Source organism: Lycium barbarum, chromosome 1, assembly GCF_019175385.1.
Source record: "Lycium barbarum isolate Lr01 chromosome 1, ASM1917538v2, whole genome shotgun sequence".
In the NCBI taxonomy this organism is placed as follows: domain Eukaryota; kingdom Viridiplantae; phylum Streptophyta; class Magnoliopsida; order Solanales; family Solanaceae; genus Lycium; species Lycium barbarum.
Window position 1 is genome coordinate 51,266,368 of NC_083337.1, and position 16,951 is coordinate 51,283,318.

General features: G+C 42.9%; 1 long non-coding RNA gene across 1 annotated transcript; it reads left to right on the forward strand.

The window, feature by feature from the left end:
• Positions 1–4,462: 4,462 nt before the first annotated feature.
• LOC132636963 (uncharacterized) lies at positions 4,463–6,690 on the forward strand. The gene is made up of 3 exons (XR_009581503.1): positions 4,463–4,671; positions 5,159–5,207; positions 6,291–6,690. It is a non-coding gene; the product is annotated as an uncharacterized LOC132636963 (long non-coding RNA).
• Positions 6,691–16,951: the final 10,261 nt, after the last annotated feature.

Genomic DNA, 16,951 nt, shown 5'->3' on the forward strand with positions numbered 1-16,951 from the left:
ATTGATCGGCGGCTAAGCGTATCGGCTACTACATTCGCTCTCTCGGGGTGGTACAAAATGTTCATATCAAAATCTTTCAATAGTTATAACCACCGCCTCTGCCGCAGGTTTAACTCTTTCTGCTTGAAAATGAACTGAAGACTCTTGTGATCCGTATAGATATCAACATGCACACCATACAAATAATGCCTCCATATTTTTAAGGCATGAATAATCACAGCCAATTCGAGATCATGAGTCGGATAATTCCTTTTATGTTTCCGTAATTGTCTCGAAGCATATGCAATAACTTTACCATGATTCATCAACACACACCCTAATCCGACACCGAAAGCGTCACAATACACCACATAGCCATCTGACCCTTCTGGAAGTGTTAAGATCGGAGCTGAGGTCAACCTGTCTTTCAACTCATGAAAGTTGCGATCACAAGCATCATTCCAATGAAATGTTGTTGTCTTCTGGGTTAGCTTCGTCAATGGGGCTAAAATAGACGAGAACCCCTCTACGAACCTTCTGTAATAACCTGCCAACCCCAGAAAACTACGAATTTCTGTAGGCGTCGTAGGCCATGGCCAAGTCTTCACAGCTTCAATTTTCTGAGTGTCGACTCGAATGCCATCATATGAGATAACGTGGCCCAAAAATGTCACCGAATTTAGCCAGAACTCGCACTTTGAAAATTTTGCATATAATTCTCGGGCTCGAAGAATGCCAAGAACAATTCGCAAATGATCTGCATGTTCCGATTCCGTGCGAGAATACACCAGAATATCATCAATAAACACTATCACAAATAGATCAAGAGAGGCCTGATTACGTTGTTCATCAAATTCATAAACACGACCGGAGCATTAGTCAGCCCAAATGACATCACTCGGAATTCATAGTGGCCATATCTCGTTCTGAAGGCCGTCTTGGGAATATCCGCTTCTCTAACTCTCACTTGATGATAACTCGATCTCAAATCTATTTTTGAAAACCATTTGGCACCCTGTAGTTGATCAAATAAATCATCAATCCTCGGAAGAGGATACTTGTTCTTTATTGTCACTTTATTCAATTGCCTGTAGTCAATACACATTCGTATAGATCCGTCTTTCTTTCTTACAAACAAGACCGGTGCTCCCCACGGCGATGAACTGGGCCTAATAAACCCCTTTTCAAGCAAGTCTTTCAACTGCGCCTTTAGCTCTTTTAATTCCGCCGGAGCCATTCGATAAGGAGGAATAGAAATAGGCTTGGTGTCCGGCAACACGTCAATAGCAAAATCTATTTCTTTTTCTAGAGGAAGACCTGGAAGCTCATCAGGAAATACATCTGGGAATTCATTCACGACCGGAAATGATTGGAAAGTTGGCGGCTTTGCTTCGGTGTCATGAACCCGAACTAAATGATAAATATAGCCCTTGGCTATCATCTTCATCGCTTTAAGGTAGGAAATAAACCTACCCTTTAGAGATGCTGCATTACCCTTCCATTAAAGCACGGGCTCTCCCGGGAATTGGAATAGAACCACGTTTGTTCGGCAATCAACATTAGCATAGCACGAGGCCAACAAATCCATACCCATGATTATATCAAAATCCAACATTTCCAACTCAATCAAATCAGCTGTGGTCTGACGATCACATATTACAATGACACAATTTTTATACACTTGCCTTGCTATCACGGGATCACCAATCGGAGTGAGTACCTCAAAAGGTTTAATTGATTCGGGCCTCACCCCAATACAACCAGCAACATATGGAGTAATATAAGAAAGGGTAGAACCCGGATCTATCAATGCATACACATCACGGGAGAATATAGACAATATACCTGTAACCACATCTTGGGAGGACTCCAGATCCTGTTGTCCGGCTAGATCATATATATGGGGCTGAGTGGCACCTAAAGTAGATGTTGCCTCTCTATCTCTACCTCGGCCTGCTGATATCTGGGGAATCTATCCTGCCGGGCGTGCTGAGGAAGAACCAGCTGCCGAACCTGTGGGCTGAACCCCAACTCTACCATTCATCGATGGGCAATCTCTCATCATGTGCCCAACTTGGCCGCAAGTATAGCAAGCGTCCGAACACTGGCGACACTGTCCGGAATGCAATCTACCGCACTGGCTGCATCGTGGTACTGGGGGTCTCCTCTGGCTATAATCTTCCCTGATTTGGGAGTTTGGGGCCGTCGAGCTCTAACCCTGTCCTGAGCGGAAGGAGTGATCAAATCTCCTACCTGCAACTCGGGGAGGTGCACTGGTCACCGACTGGCCTGAGTAACCAGAATATTTCTGCCTTGATCCCCCTCTATAACCACTACCTGCTCCCATAGATCTAGCCCTCTTGCCTTGCCTTCTTTCACTATCGCGGTCACTTCTTGGTGGTTGTTGTCGCCCCTCTAAATTCTGAGCATGGGCCTGTATTCGGGAAATATCCATCCCGTCTTGCAAGAAAGCCGTCAAACAATCTCTGAATAAATGTGGCCCTAGGCCACTTACAAATCTATGTAGTCGGTCTCCTATGTCGGCCACAATAGCCGGGGCATATCTAGCCAAAGAATTAAATTGCATGCTATACTCCCTGGTACTCATATTTCCTTGCCTCAGATTTAGAAATCTATCCGCTCTAGCTCGGCGGACCTCGGGTGGCAAATAGTGGCGAATAAATGCATCCACAAATTCTTGCCAAATCGGAGGAGGCGCATTCTCTCCTCTTGATAATACCCAATTGTTGTACCACAAAACAGCCACATCCCGGAGTCTATAAGATGCTAACTCCCCGGATTCAGTTTCAGAGGCATGGACAATCTTCAATGTCCTCAACACCTCATCTATGAAACCTTGCGGGTCTTCATCCAGCTTTGACCCAAAAAACTCCGGAGGATTTAGACTCATGAAATCACGGGCTTTGGTACTTGCTGCCTGATCACTTGAACTCGCACTTTGTCATTGTACCTGTGCGGCGACCAATTGCGTCAATAAATGGACAGCCTCGGTCATTTGTTGACCCGAAGCAACCGGTAGGGGAATTGGAGTTGGGGCTCCTCCTTGCTCTTCCACATTAGGCGGGGTAGATGAAGTATTAGAAAAGGCCTCATTATGTGATTCGCCTTCTTCTATGTTCATCGGAGGCTCTCTTTCTACCCGTCTCTTTGTCGATTATAGGCAGTTGAATAAGGTGACGATAAAGAACAAATATCCTCTTCCGAGAATTGATGATTTATTTGATCAACTACAGGGTGCCAAGTGGTTTTCCAAAATAGACTTGAGGTGAGGTTATCACCAAGTGAGAGTTAAAGAAGAAGATATTCCCAAAACAGCTTTTAGAACGAGATATGGCCATTATGAATTCTGGGTGATATCATTTGGGTTAACTAACGCTCCGGCAATGTTCATGAATTTGATGAATAACGTATTTAGGCCTCTCTTGGATTTATTCGTAATATTATTCATTGACGATATTCTGGTATACTCTCGCATAGAATCAGAACATGCAGACCATTTACGTATTGTTCTAGGAATTCTTCGAACTCGAGAATTTTATGCAAAATTGTCACGACCCGACTAGGGGCCGTGACGGGTACCTGGGGCTAACCACCGAGCACCACTCATTCTATTACTCGTTCTGCATACTGTTACATCCCGTGTTCTCATGCGTTGGAAGGTGTGCGAGTTAAATGATATTAGTAATAGAAACGAGGTTATCCCCCAAGCTTATAGATGGTTAAAGTGATGGCATACATGTATCATAAGGATTTGAAGTTAAACCAGCCGAAGAAAAAAAGTTTCGTCGAGGTTCAAATTTATTTGAATGAAATACGGTCCAAGCTATAATACCTCGTATTTTTGGACGAGGAAATTGAACCATCTAGAATGAGCAAATTTACTCGAGCTCGGAGGATTTAGTCATATTCAATCATGCAAATTAAGAGCTCGTGGAATAAGGACGTGAAGTCCCGGAATGATTTCAGACTTAAAATTGTGGTGACGGTGATTGAAAATAATATTTTGTGTGTGCCAAAAGAGGCTACGGAGTAGTACCATATTTCGTGATCGTGATAATGAATATATGAGGTGTGTTGAAAATAATTATTATTTAAGTGAATTGGGATCAAGAAATTAATTATGCGAGTAGTTAGTTAAATGATGGAATGAAATGGGGAGCAAAGGAATTAGTTAAATACGTATATGGGTAATTTTTGGGTGACATCATTTAGATGTGGGACCATAATGGAATGGTCATATAATAGATATTAGTAGATAAGGTGAATGTTTGGTGAATTACGTGTATCATTCTTTTGGTGTTACATGTAAGGCTTAAAATTAATCCATGTGGTGTGCTAGTGGAAGTGGAGGGACCTACGTGTCACACTAGCAATTCAATAGGTCCAAGATAGGGCTAGCAACCCCTTTATACGTAGAAAAAAATTTCATTTGATGGGAATCTAATATGTCAACAGCCTTTACTTTCACTTTCTTTGGAAAAGCAACGTGAGTGAAAAAAAAAAAAAAGAAACGTTGCTAGAAACTCTTGAGGGCATTTAATAAAAATAATTGTGTTAGAAGAAGTTACTTACTGTTTTTAATACATTTGGCAAACTTTCGGCCAATTCTCACTCCAACAAGAATTTCAGAAACGTTAGCGTAAAATTAACGGTTTTTCTCCACTTATCCAGGTAAGAATTCTCCCATTCTCGATATATTTAAGTTCATCCGGGTCATAGTTAAACGGTGGGATGAGAAATATGGAAATTAATTGCGGGAAATCGGATAAATTGTTATTCTTATCATGTGGACTGTTTGGTGGTTGTTATAAATTGTTTGGTGTGCTGGAATATCGTGGGATTGGCGGTAGTTGTTGTCGTTGTGTTTGTTGTTATACTATGTATATACGAAAATAAAGAAGTGTATACAAGTATCGGTATAGGAATGTATATTGAGCTGTTTTGGAGGTGATTTAAGAATGGATTTGATTCTATTTGGATATGTATTTATTGATATTGTTGTTGATATGGTGATTGATATTTTGGCTAAGTTGAAATCACGAGGATTATTGTGTTGTAGGGAAGATCCTGCCCGAATATCGTTACATTTCTAAGTAATTAAGGATTGGTTTGAAAGAGTATCCTAATTTGGTTATTGGCATATTTGGTATTGTTGTAGATTGGTGAAGCCCGAGACCTAAGTTATGATTAACTTGAGAAGCGACAAGGTATGTAAAGCCTATCCCTTCTTTCTTTTAGCATGTCCTAGATGTAAGTGATGAATGACATGAGCTTTGTGGTAATTCCATTCATAAGTTCTGAATATGATTCATGACTCTTATTCACTTCTTAATGTTAGAGCTTTTAAAGTAGTTAAGCCACTGCCCTTGAGCTTTCTATATGTTGTATAGTATAATCGTATATATAAGTCTCTATTCCTAAAGACTCTATAATGACTAATGTCCTTAACTTTCATAAGTTGTCTCGTATTGATTTGATAGCTGTCTATGATCCCTGAGACGTTATTTAATATAGTTCATAATGATATTCAAAGAGCCACTAGGATGGCTAAGTTCTTGATTTCCATAAACTATTTTATTATGTCTTGATACGTGTATATAATCCTTGAGGTTCTATTTTTATATAATCCACAGCGACATTCGAAAGGTATTTGATATGACTATTGTCTTGGTTTTCAAATGATGATTCGTTTTGATTATTCTATTGAGTCTCAGATATGATTTAATTTGCATATGGTTTCTCATTACTTTGCTCGTGCATGCCTCAATACATCTTTCATTGAGTCCCGGGCCAGGACATGTTTTCGTGCACAGATCCACTGCATTATTCACCGAGTCCCTCACTAGAGGGCCGGGACACGTTATATATACGTATATGATGATATGATGACATAATGATATGATGATATGGGGATGGCTGCCAGGATGGCACATGATGATCTTATTCACCTAGTCCCTTACTAGAGGGCCGGGACACGTTATATATATATACATGATGATGATATGATTTTATTTACCGAGTCCCTCACTAGAGGGCCGGGACACGTTATACATATGCATATGAACAGGATGATTCTCTAATGGTGACATTAAGTTTCATAACGAGTTAAGTCTGATATTGACACCATGATTTATGATTCAAAGGTAAGCCTTGTGGTTTTCTGGTTATTGTACTGGTTTTCTGTACTCCTCACTTCAGTATGATCCTGTTTATTGTATTTATGCTTTACATGCTCAGTACATATTCCGTACTGACCCCCTTTCTTTGGGGGGCTGCGTTCATGCCCGCAGGTACAGATGCTCACGTTAGGTAACCCGCCAGCTTAGGAGTCCTATTCAGCTATCTTGGAGAGCTCCCTTGTTCCAGAGCCTTGATTTTGGTACAGAATCTCTTGTGGTGTATATGTATTTTATCCAGGGGTATGGCGGGGCCCTGTCCCGTCATATGATACTATTGTTACTCTTAGAGGTCTGTAGACATATGTGTGGGTTGTGTATAAGTTCTGTTCAGCCGTGTCTATACGATGTGCTATGATATGATGTCTGTCTGTAGTGGCAGCCTTGTTGGCTTGCATATGACACGATATTGATGTGTAGTGGCAACCTTGTCGGCTTGCGTATCATTTTATGATTTGATCAGTTGTGACTCCTCAGGAGACAGTTTATCTGAATATACATATATGATGACGTTATGAACCGTTGGAGTTCTTTTGCAAGTTTCCATATTGTTCATAGATTCAATTTGATTATATGTAATAGGTTCGTATATGGGTGTCCAGTTCGGGAACTAGTCATGGCCCACGGGATTGGGTCGTGACAAAAGTGGTATCAGAGCAGTTCGTCCTCGGAGTGTCTACAGACCGTGTCTAGTAGAGTCTTGTTTATCGGTGTGTTGTGCACCACATCTATAAACAGGAAGGTATAGGACATTTAGGATGTTACCTTTCTTTCATATCTAAGATCGTGCGATAGAGCCCAGCCACAGGAAATGAAATTCCCTTTACTAACATTTGATTTCAGCAGAAGAACGATATTGTTATATCCCGTATTTTTGAACCTCGGAGCATCTGCTGGGGTGGGGCCCACATACCGAGATTTTTTTTGGAACATCTGAAAAGTCATATGAATCACATATGTAAAGTTAAACACAACTCATGAAGTACCTTTGGACCAAATCAAAGTGGAAACCCTCCAAACGAATATTTTTAAGAAAACGTTTTCGGGTGACCTGACTTTGGGGGGCAAAAACTGTATTGTAAGTTTGGAATTTCGAAAATACCTTGAAATAGAAGTTGTAGATAATTGAATTAGCTTTCCATCCATAGGTCGTGGGTTCCCAGGTGACGTCGGTACAAGGAGATATGAACGTTTTAAGGTCGAAAGGTCAGTGGGCTAGGCCCAACTCGGGACCAACCGAGTTGGCCCAAAAAAATGAAAAAACAAATTCAGGCCCAAGTGAGGAGCCATTCGGCCATGGTCCATAAAAAGGATCCAAGCCCATGGAATTAAGTCATGTGGTCAATGAATAAAAGACCACTTAATCATCCAAATTCCATAGAACTTTCAAGAGAAAGAATAGGAGGAAAAACAAGAGAAAAACAAGAACAAAAAGAGGGCATTTCGGGTTTGGCCATAGAAAAATCACCCCTCAAAATCTTGCCTCTAAAATTATTTTCTTGTTGAATTCCTACTAAATTAAGTGTCCTCTACAACTTGGTGTAATTGTTTTGGAAGAAGGAGCACTTATTTCTTCAAGTTGACAACTTGTTCAAGTGAAGAAGTTTGTAGAAAAAGGTAAGAATCAATTCCTTTTTCTTATGTTATGAAGGTTTGTTTATGTTGTGGTATGTGGAAATGAGTAGAAATTATGGAAATAAGGAAGTTTGCAAAGTGGGTATGTATATATATATGTAGCCATGGGTGTATATATGTTGTATACATATATGAGTTGAATTTTATGTTGCATTCTAGTTGTGGTTATGATGGAAATTATATTGGGAATGAAAGTTGAATGAATTTTGGTTGAAGTTGGAATGTAGATGATTATGTCACTTTAGAATAATTTTGTGATATTATGGAAATGAAGTTGTTAAGATGTGAATTATGATTATGGTTGATGAATTTGGAAGTTGGAAACTTGTTATGAAGTTGTATGCCAAAGATTTGATGTTTTGCATAAGTTATGATTTTGGCGGAAGATTGTATATCATGTATATCGAGTGTATATCTTAAGGAAAACGATATGAAATGTTTCTAGAACTATATGGTGATGATCATGATGGTTGTTGAATATGAAATTATTGATCTTAGTTGAAAGTTGGGTTGAATTGAAGATTATGTCAACTTGTGAGAAAAATGACTAGTTGAAGGATATTTGTGTTTTTAATGTTCATTGTTGATATTGTTGTTGTCGTTTGGGTTGTTGTTGATGATTTATAGCCGAGTTGAATTCTCGGGGTGTCATATGTATAGGGGAAGTGCTGCCGAAATTTCGGTAGCCAAATATGCTTAAAGTTGAAATAATGGCATTAATAATTCACAATTGGTAAACTTGACCAATTGTAGTTTTTCGACGAAACGGGAAGTGAGTTTGGAAAGGCTTAAGGAGCGCGAAAGGTATGTAAAGCAACCCCAATTCTTCCCTTGGCATGCCCCTAGTGTGTTAGGGTCGGATCCGGGCCTCGAAGGACCTCTTGGCCCTCGGAATCCGCAAGACAAAATTTCAATTTTTCCTTCAGTAGAATTGAACCATTTTGATACGCTTTTTCTGAAATTATGCAATTTTGCTCTAAATTATACAGAAAATCATAGAATGTTTGTATAACCTTTTTAGGTGATACTATATGCTTAGAGGGCACAATTTGAGCCCGCCGCCTTGTTTGTCCCAAGGCGAGCCCGCTATTTACGGTTTTGCCCCTAATGTGTTAAAGCTTCCTTTTTAAGCGATTTTTGAAAGAAATGTTTTAATTACCCTACTAATCGCTTAACGAATATTATTTTAAATATTCTGTTAATATTATAAATTATTTTGACACTCGGAATGACTTCGGGAAAGTTATACTTCTGTAATTTATTATGATATCCGAAATACATTTATTATGATTCCGTCCGACCCCATTGGATTTGTTTGTCTTTGATACGCTTCATCGAGTCTTTGAAAACATTTATTATATTTTTAAATTGCATTAGTCTCTCACTACTCCATTCGTGGATGTCCCAATGTTTCCCACACTGAGCCCGGGCCAGGATATGTTGTCAAGCGTAATTCTCTGCATTGTTCGCCGCGTCCCGATGTGAGGGGGCAGGTATACGCGTACATGGGTCTCTGGAGTATGATGTGCCATGTCCGCCTATTCTGATCTGATCTGTATGGCCATTTTGATATGACATTATATGATACGGGGCCACGCCCCTTTTTCTGATTCCTCTGTATAGTGGCACCAGCGTCGGGAGGGTGGCCACATTCTGTCTGCCGAGTCCCGTGTCAGGGACCGGATATGATATGATATGACATATGTTTCTGTACGCATTCTGTCTGTTTTGGAAATATGCATTTGACACTCTGGATTCTGTACTCATTTTCTGTAACCATTATGATTTGACTTCTGTGATTCCGCTTTACATATTCAGTACATATTTCGTACTGACCCCCTTTCTTCGGGGGCTGCGTTTTCATGCCACGCAGGTACTGACGACAGGTTCGCTGATCCACACGTTTAGGATCCTAATTCTGCTATTTGGGGCGCTCTCTTCTACAGAGCCCATCTTTTGGTACAGTCTGTCACTGCTATCTGGATATGTACTTTGTTCAGGGTATGACGGGGCCCTGTCCCGTCTTATGATTATGATATATTCTGTAGAGGTCTGTGGATACATCTGTGTGGGTTCTGTACATATGTTTGGGATATTCTGTTCTGTGATGGCCTTATCGGCCTATGTGTGCCAAGTCTGCTTTTTTGCTAAATTCTGTAGCGACCACTAATATTATTATTCTGTTAATATGCTAATTTGGGGTATCGGGTACATATAGGTGCCCAGCTCGGGCACTGGTCGCGGCCCACGGGGTTGGGTCGTGACAAAAGTGGTATCAGAGCGGTTCGTCCTCGGAATGTCCACAGACCGTGTCTAGTAGAGTCTTGTTTATCGGAGTGTTGTGCACCACACCTATAAACAGGAGGCTACAGGGCATTTAGGATACTACCCTTCTTTCTGTCTTAGATCGTGCGATAGAGCTGTGTTATCAGGATGACCCCTTCCTAACGAGTGGCTATATTTGCAGATATGCCTCCAAAAAAGGCGACAGCGGCCCAAAAGGCCAAGTCAGTTGCCGTAGGAGAGACTAGCCGGGTCCAGAGGACTACCAGGGCCCAGATATATATTGCTCCGGAGACTTTGCCCCAGACAGAGGGTTCTTCTACACCGCCACTCGTGGAGGAGATTGGGGCAGCCGTAGCTGCAGATCGGGGGACGGCTCCACTGCCAGCTCCCGCAGTTCCAGTACCTCAGCCTCCAGCTCCACGGCCAGGCACTGAGGATCAGTCTATGAGGGAGGCAGTCCAGTTGCTGACTAGACTTGTGGCAGGGCAGGTTCAGGGGTATGGACTGGGAGGTGACCGGGCAGTCAGGCGTGATAGTTCGAGAGCCCGTGAGTTTTTGACTTGTAACCCTCCAGAGTTCTTCGGGACAAAGCCCGAGGAGGATCCTGAGGAGTTTATTAGGAAGATGCGACGCACTCTAGATTTGATTAATGCCTCCGAGACAGAGTCAGTCGCGTTAGCTTCGTACCGGTTATATGATGTGGCGGCAAACTGGTACGAGTCATGGGGGCTATCCAGGGGGGACGGCGCTCCTCCAGCAGTTTGGGGCGATTTTTCTCAGGCATTTCTTGGACACTTTCTTCCCCCAGAGTTGCGACGAGCCAGATCTGATAGATTCTTATTATTGAGGCAGAAGGGCCGCAGTATTCGGGACTATAGTTTGGAGTTTGATTCCTTGGCCCGATATGCACCTACTGTGGTGGCTACTATGGCGGACCGGATGCATAGATATATTATGGGGCTGGATCGGTATTTTGTTGATAGCTGCTTAGTATTGGCTGCTCAGCCCGGTATGGACATTGCCCGTATCCAGGCCCATGCCCAGGGCATGGAGGATCGGGGCAGAGGAGGACACCAGCCTGACAGGGGCCAGGAGCGGAGACAGCCCAAGAGGGCCAGGTCATCTGGAGACTTTCGGGGCAGACAGCCCCAACAGCCGCAGCAGCCTAGCAGATTTGCATCTCAGCCGGCGCAGAGCGCGCCTCCCCAGCCTGCAGGTCGCAGATTCGATAGCCCAGGGTATTCAGGAGCAGGCCAGAGCTCCAGGGCTTCAAGTTCGCGGACAGATAGGGGTTCTGGTCAGATGAGGCCACCCAGGGTTCAGTGTTCTTTTTGCGGCAGATACCATACGGGAGAGTGCTACAGAGCCACCGGTGCATGCTTTTCTTGTGGCCGTCAGGGCCATTCTGTGAGAGATTTCCCGTATAAGGGTAGTTCGGGTGGTGCAGCGCAGCCTACCGGATCAGCCGCTGGGTCTTCATCTTCATCAGTGGCTATGCGCCCTACGGGGCAGGGTATTTCGGCACCAGCGGGTCGCGGCAGAGGCCGTGGTGGAGCTTCTGGTATTAGCGGTCCTTCGAACCGTATTTATGCTTTGGCCAGCCGCCAGGATCAGGAGGCATCTCCTAATGTCGTTACAGGTACTTTATTGGTCTTCTCTCGGTCTGTGTATGCATTAATTGATCCAGGTTCAACTTTATCATATATTTCACCTCTTGTTGCCGGTAAAATTGGTATTATGTCTGAACCTATAGAGCCATTTGAGGTAGCCACACCGATAGGGGACTTTATTGTAGCGAAACAGGTTTATAAAGACTGTTCTGTGATTGTATGTGGCCGTGATACTAAGGCAGATCTGGTAGAGTTAGATATGACTGAATTTGATGTTATTATGGGTATGGACTGGCTAGCTTCCTGTTATGCTAATGTTGACTGCCAGAATAAGGTGGTTCGCTTCCAGTTTCCCGGGGAGCCAGTTTTAGATTGGGCTGGAAATACAGCATCGCCGAAAGGTAAGTTTATTTCATACCTTAAGGCAAAGAAAATGATTAGAAAGGGTTATATCTATCATCTGGTACGGGTGCAAGACTTGGACGCAGAGACGCTGACACTTCAGTCAGTCCCCGTGGTTAATGAGTTTCCAGATGTTTTCCCCGACGAGCTTCCAGGTCTTCCTCCAGAGCGGGAGATAGATTTCTCTATTGATTTACTCCCAGACACTCAGCCTATCTCTATTCCTCCGTATAGAATGGCGCCTGCAGAATTAAAGGAGTTGAAGGAGCAGCTGAAAGATTTGTTGGATAAGGGCTTCATCAGACCCAGTACTTCGCCTTGGGGAGCCCCGGTATTATTTGTGCGTAAGAAGGACGGGTCGCTGCGTATGTGTATTGATTATCGGCAGCTGAATAAGGTAACTATAAAGAATAAATACCCCCTCCCCAGGATTGATGATTTGTTTGATCAGCTGCAGGGCGCTAAGTGTTTTTCGAAGATAGATCTTCGATCCGGTTACCACCAGGTGCGAGTACGAGAGGCCGATATCCCTAAGACAGCTTTCTGGACCCGATATGGGCATTACGAGTTCAGGGTTATGTCTTTTGGGCTTACTAATGCCCCCGCAGTATTCATGGATTTGATGAACCGGGTATTCAGGCCATTCTTGGATATGTTTGTAATTGTATTCATTGATGATATCCTGGTTTATTCCCGGTCTGAGGCGGAGCACGCAGATCATCTGAGATCGGTATTAGGGGTACTCCGGCATCAGAAATTATATGCGAAATTTTCTAAGTGTGAATTCTGGCTGTCTTCAGTGGCTTTCTTGGGGCATGTTATTGCAGCTGATGGTGTCCGGGTGGACACACAGAAGATTGAGGCCGTGAAGAATTGGCCCAGACCTACGACGCCCACAGAGGTACGCAGTTTCCTGGGGTTAGCAGGCTATTACAGGAGATTTGTGGAGAAGTTTTCTTCGATTTCAGCGCCTTTGACAAGGCTGACTCAGAAGGGAGCTAAGTTCCTGTGGTCTGACGCTTGTGAACGGAGCTTCCAGTTGCTGAAGGAGAAGCTGACTACAGCCCCAGTTCTGACTCTTCCAGAGGGACCGGACGGGTATGTTATTTATTGTGACGCTTCTGGCATGGGGTTGGGCTGTGTATTGATGCAGCATGGCAGAGTTATAGCGTATGCTTCCCGGCAGCTCAAGCAGCATGAGAAGAATTATCCTACCCACGATCTGGAGCTCGCAGCGGTAATTCATGCTCTGAAGATATGGAGACACTATTTATATGGCGTTCATGTGGATATCTATACTGATCATAAGAGTCTCCAGTATATTTTCAGGCAGAGAGAGCTTAATTTGCGACAGCGGAGGTGGCTGGAGCTTCTGAAAGATTATGACGTGGATATTCTGTATCATCCGGGTAAGGCTAATGTTGTTGCCGATGCGCTCAGTCGGAAGTCTATGGGCAGTTTGGCCGATTTACAGCCAGACAGGAGAGAGATAGCCCGTGATATTCAGCAGTTGGCTAGTCTCGGGGTTCGTCTGGCCGATTCTGGAGATACACGGATTTCTGTTCGAGGGGTTTCTGAGTCATCCCTCAGGGAAGATATTAAGCGGCGTCAATACGAAGATCCTGTCTTAGCTCAGTACAGGGACACAGCCTATGATAAGGAGAGGACTCCGTTCGAGTTTTCACCGGACGGTACTTTGTTATACAGAGGCAGGTTGTGTGTACCTGATATTGCAGGCCTTCGGCAGCAGGTTATGAGCGAGGCACATTATGCTCGCTATTCGGTCCATCCTGGGTCTACGAAGATGTACCATGATCTCTGATGCTTATACTGGTAGGACGGCATGAAGCGGGATATTGCAGAGTTCGTCGCCCAGTGCCCTAATTGTCAGCAGGTCAAGATTGAGCATCAGAAGCCGGGTGGACTGTTGCAGGAGATGGAAATCCTGACTTGGAAGTGGGAGGTTATTAATATGGACTTCATTACAGGTTTGCCTCGCACTCCACGGAAGTATGATTCCATCTGGGTCGTTGTTGATAGGCTGACGAACTCAGCCCATTTTCTTCCCGTCAGGACTACTTATTCCGCCGATGATTATGCCAGGCTCTATATTAGAGAGGTTGTGAAGCTTCACGGAGTTCCTATATCTATTATTTCTGACAGAGGCGCCCAGTTTACGGCGCGTTTCTGGAGGTCGTTTCAGGAGGGTCTAGGGACTCAGGTGAGTCTGAGCACAGCCTTTCATCCTCAGAGCGACGGACAGGCCGAGCGCACTATATAGACGTTGGGGGATATGTTGCGGGCCTGCGTTATTGATTTCAGAGGCAGCTGGGATGATCACTTGCCATTGATTGAGTTTGCATATAACAACAGTTAGCATTCCAGCATCCAGATGGCTCCGTACGAGGCTCTATATGGCAGGAAATGCAGATCGCCGATTGGCTGGTTTGATATTGGCGAGTCAGAGTTGATTGGCCCAGATATGGTCCAGCAGGCCGTGGACAAGGTAAAACTTATTCGGGAGCGACTGTTGGCAGCCCAGAGCCGACAGAAGTCATACGCGGATAAACGGCGTCGACCGTTGGAGTTTCAGGTAGGCGATTGGGTATTCCTGAAGGTATCGCCTATGAAAGGCGTGATGCGGTTCGGCAGAAAGGGTAAGCTCAGTCCGCGTTATATTGGGCCTTATCAGATTGTTCGAAAAACTGGAAATGTCGCCTATGAGCTAGATTTGCCATCTGATTTGGAAGCGGTACATCCGGTATTTCATGTCTCTATGCTTCGTAAATGCGTCGGTGACCCTTCTAGAATATTTTCTGCTGATGATATTCAGGTGACGGAGCAACTATCGTACGAGGAGCAGCCCGTATCTATTTTGGATCGTCAGGTAAGGAGGCTTCGGAATAAAGATGTAGCCTCTGTTAAGGTACTGTGGCGGAACGATAATAGGGAGGAAATGACATGGGAGGCCGAAGAGGAAATGAAGAAGAAATATCCTCATTTGTTCTCTATACCCACAGGTAACCTTAAATCCCTGCTTTAATTTATTCCAATATCAATCGTGTGTCATATGTGATGTCTGTAAACATGAACTCCCCCAAAGTATTTTCAAACCCTATGTGATTAATTTAACATTCGAGGACGAATGTTCTAAAGGGGGGGGGAGGATGTTATATCCCGTATTTTTGAACCTCGGAGCATCTGCTGGGGTGGGGCCCACATACCGAGATTTTTTTTGGAACATCTGAAAAGTCATATGAATCACATATGTAAAGTTAAACACAACTCATGAAGTACCTTTGGACCAAATCAAAGTGGAAACCCTCCAAACGAATATTTTTAAGAAAACGTTTTTGGGTGACCTGACTTTGGGGGGCAAAAACTGTATTGTAAGTTTGGAATTTCGAAAATACCTTGAAATAGAAGTTGTAGATAATTGAATTAGCTTTCCATCCATAGGTCGTGGGTTCCCAGGTGACGTCGGTACAAGGAGATATGAACGTTTTAAGGTCGAAAGGTCAGTGGGCTAGGCCCAACTCGGGACCAACCGAGTTGGCCCAAAAAAATGAAAAAAAAAAATTAAGGCCCAAGTGAGGAGCCATTCGGCCATGGTCCATAAAAAGGATCCAAGCCCATGGAATTAAGTCACGTGGTCAATGAATAAAAGACCACTTAATCATCCAAATTCCATAGAACTTTCAAGAGAAAGAATAGGAGGAAAAACAAGAGAAAAACAAGAACAAAAAGAGGGCATTTCGGGTTTGGCCATAGAAAAATCATCCCTCAAAATCTTGCCTCTAAAATTATTTTCTTGTTGAATTCCTACTAAATTAAGTGTCCTCTACAACTTGGTGTAATTGTTTTGGAAGAAGGAGCACTTATTTCTTCAAGTTGACAACTTGTTCAAGTGAAGAAGTTTGTAGAAAAAGGTAAGAATCAATTCCTTTTTCTTATGTTATGAAGGTTTGTTTATGTTGTGGTATGTGGAAATGAGTAGAAATTATGGAAATAAGGAAGTTTGCAAAGTGGGTATGTATATATATATGTAGTCATGGGTGTATATATGTTGTATACATATATGAGTTGAATTTTATGTTGCATTCTAGTTGTGGTTATGATGGAAATTATATTGGGAATGAAAGTTGAATGAATTTTGGTTGAAGTTGGAATGTAGATGATTATGTCACTTTAGAATAATTTTGTGATATTATGGAAATGAAGTTGTTAAGATGTGAATTATGATTATGGTTGATGAATTTGGAAGTTGGAAACTTGTTATGAAGTTGTATGCCAAATATTTGATGTTTTGCATAAGTTATGATTTTGGCGGAAGATTGTATATCATGTATATCGAGTGTATATCTTAAGGAAAACGATATGAAATGTTTCTAGAACTATATGGTGATTATCATGATGGTTGTTGAATATGAAATTATTGATCTTAGTTGAAAGTTGGGTTGAATTGAAGATTATGTCAACTTGTGAGAAAAATGACTAGTTGAAGGATATTTGTGTTTTTAATGTTCATTGTTGATATTGTTGTTGTCGTTTGGGTTGTTGTTGATGATTTATAGCCGAGTTGAATTCTCGGGGTGTCATATGTATAGGGGAAGTGCTGCCGAAATTTCGGTAGCCAAATATGCTTAAAGTTGAAATAATGGCATTAATAATTCACAATTGGTAAACTTTGACCAATTGTAGTTTTTCGACGAAACGGGAAGTGAGTTTGGAAAGGCTTAAGGAGCGCGAAAGGTATGTAAAGCAACCCCAATTCTTCCCTTGGCATGCCCCTAGTGTGTTAGGGTCGGATCCGGGCCTCGAAGGACCTCTTGGCCCTCGGAA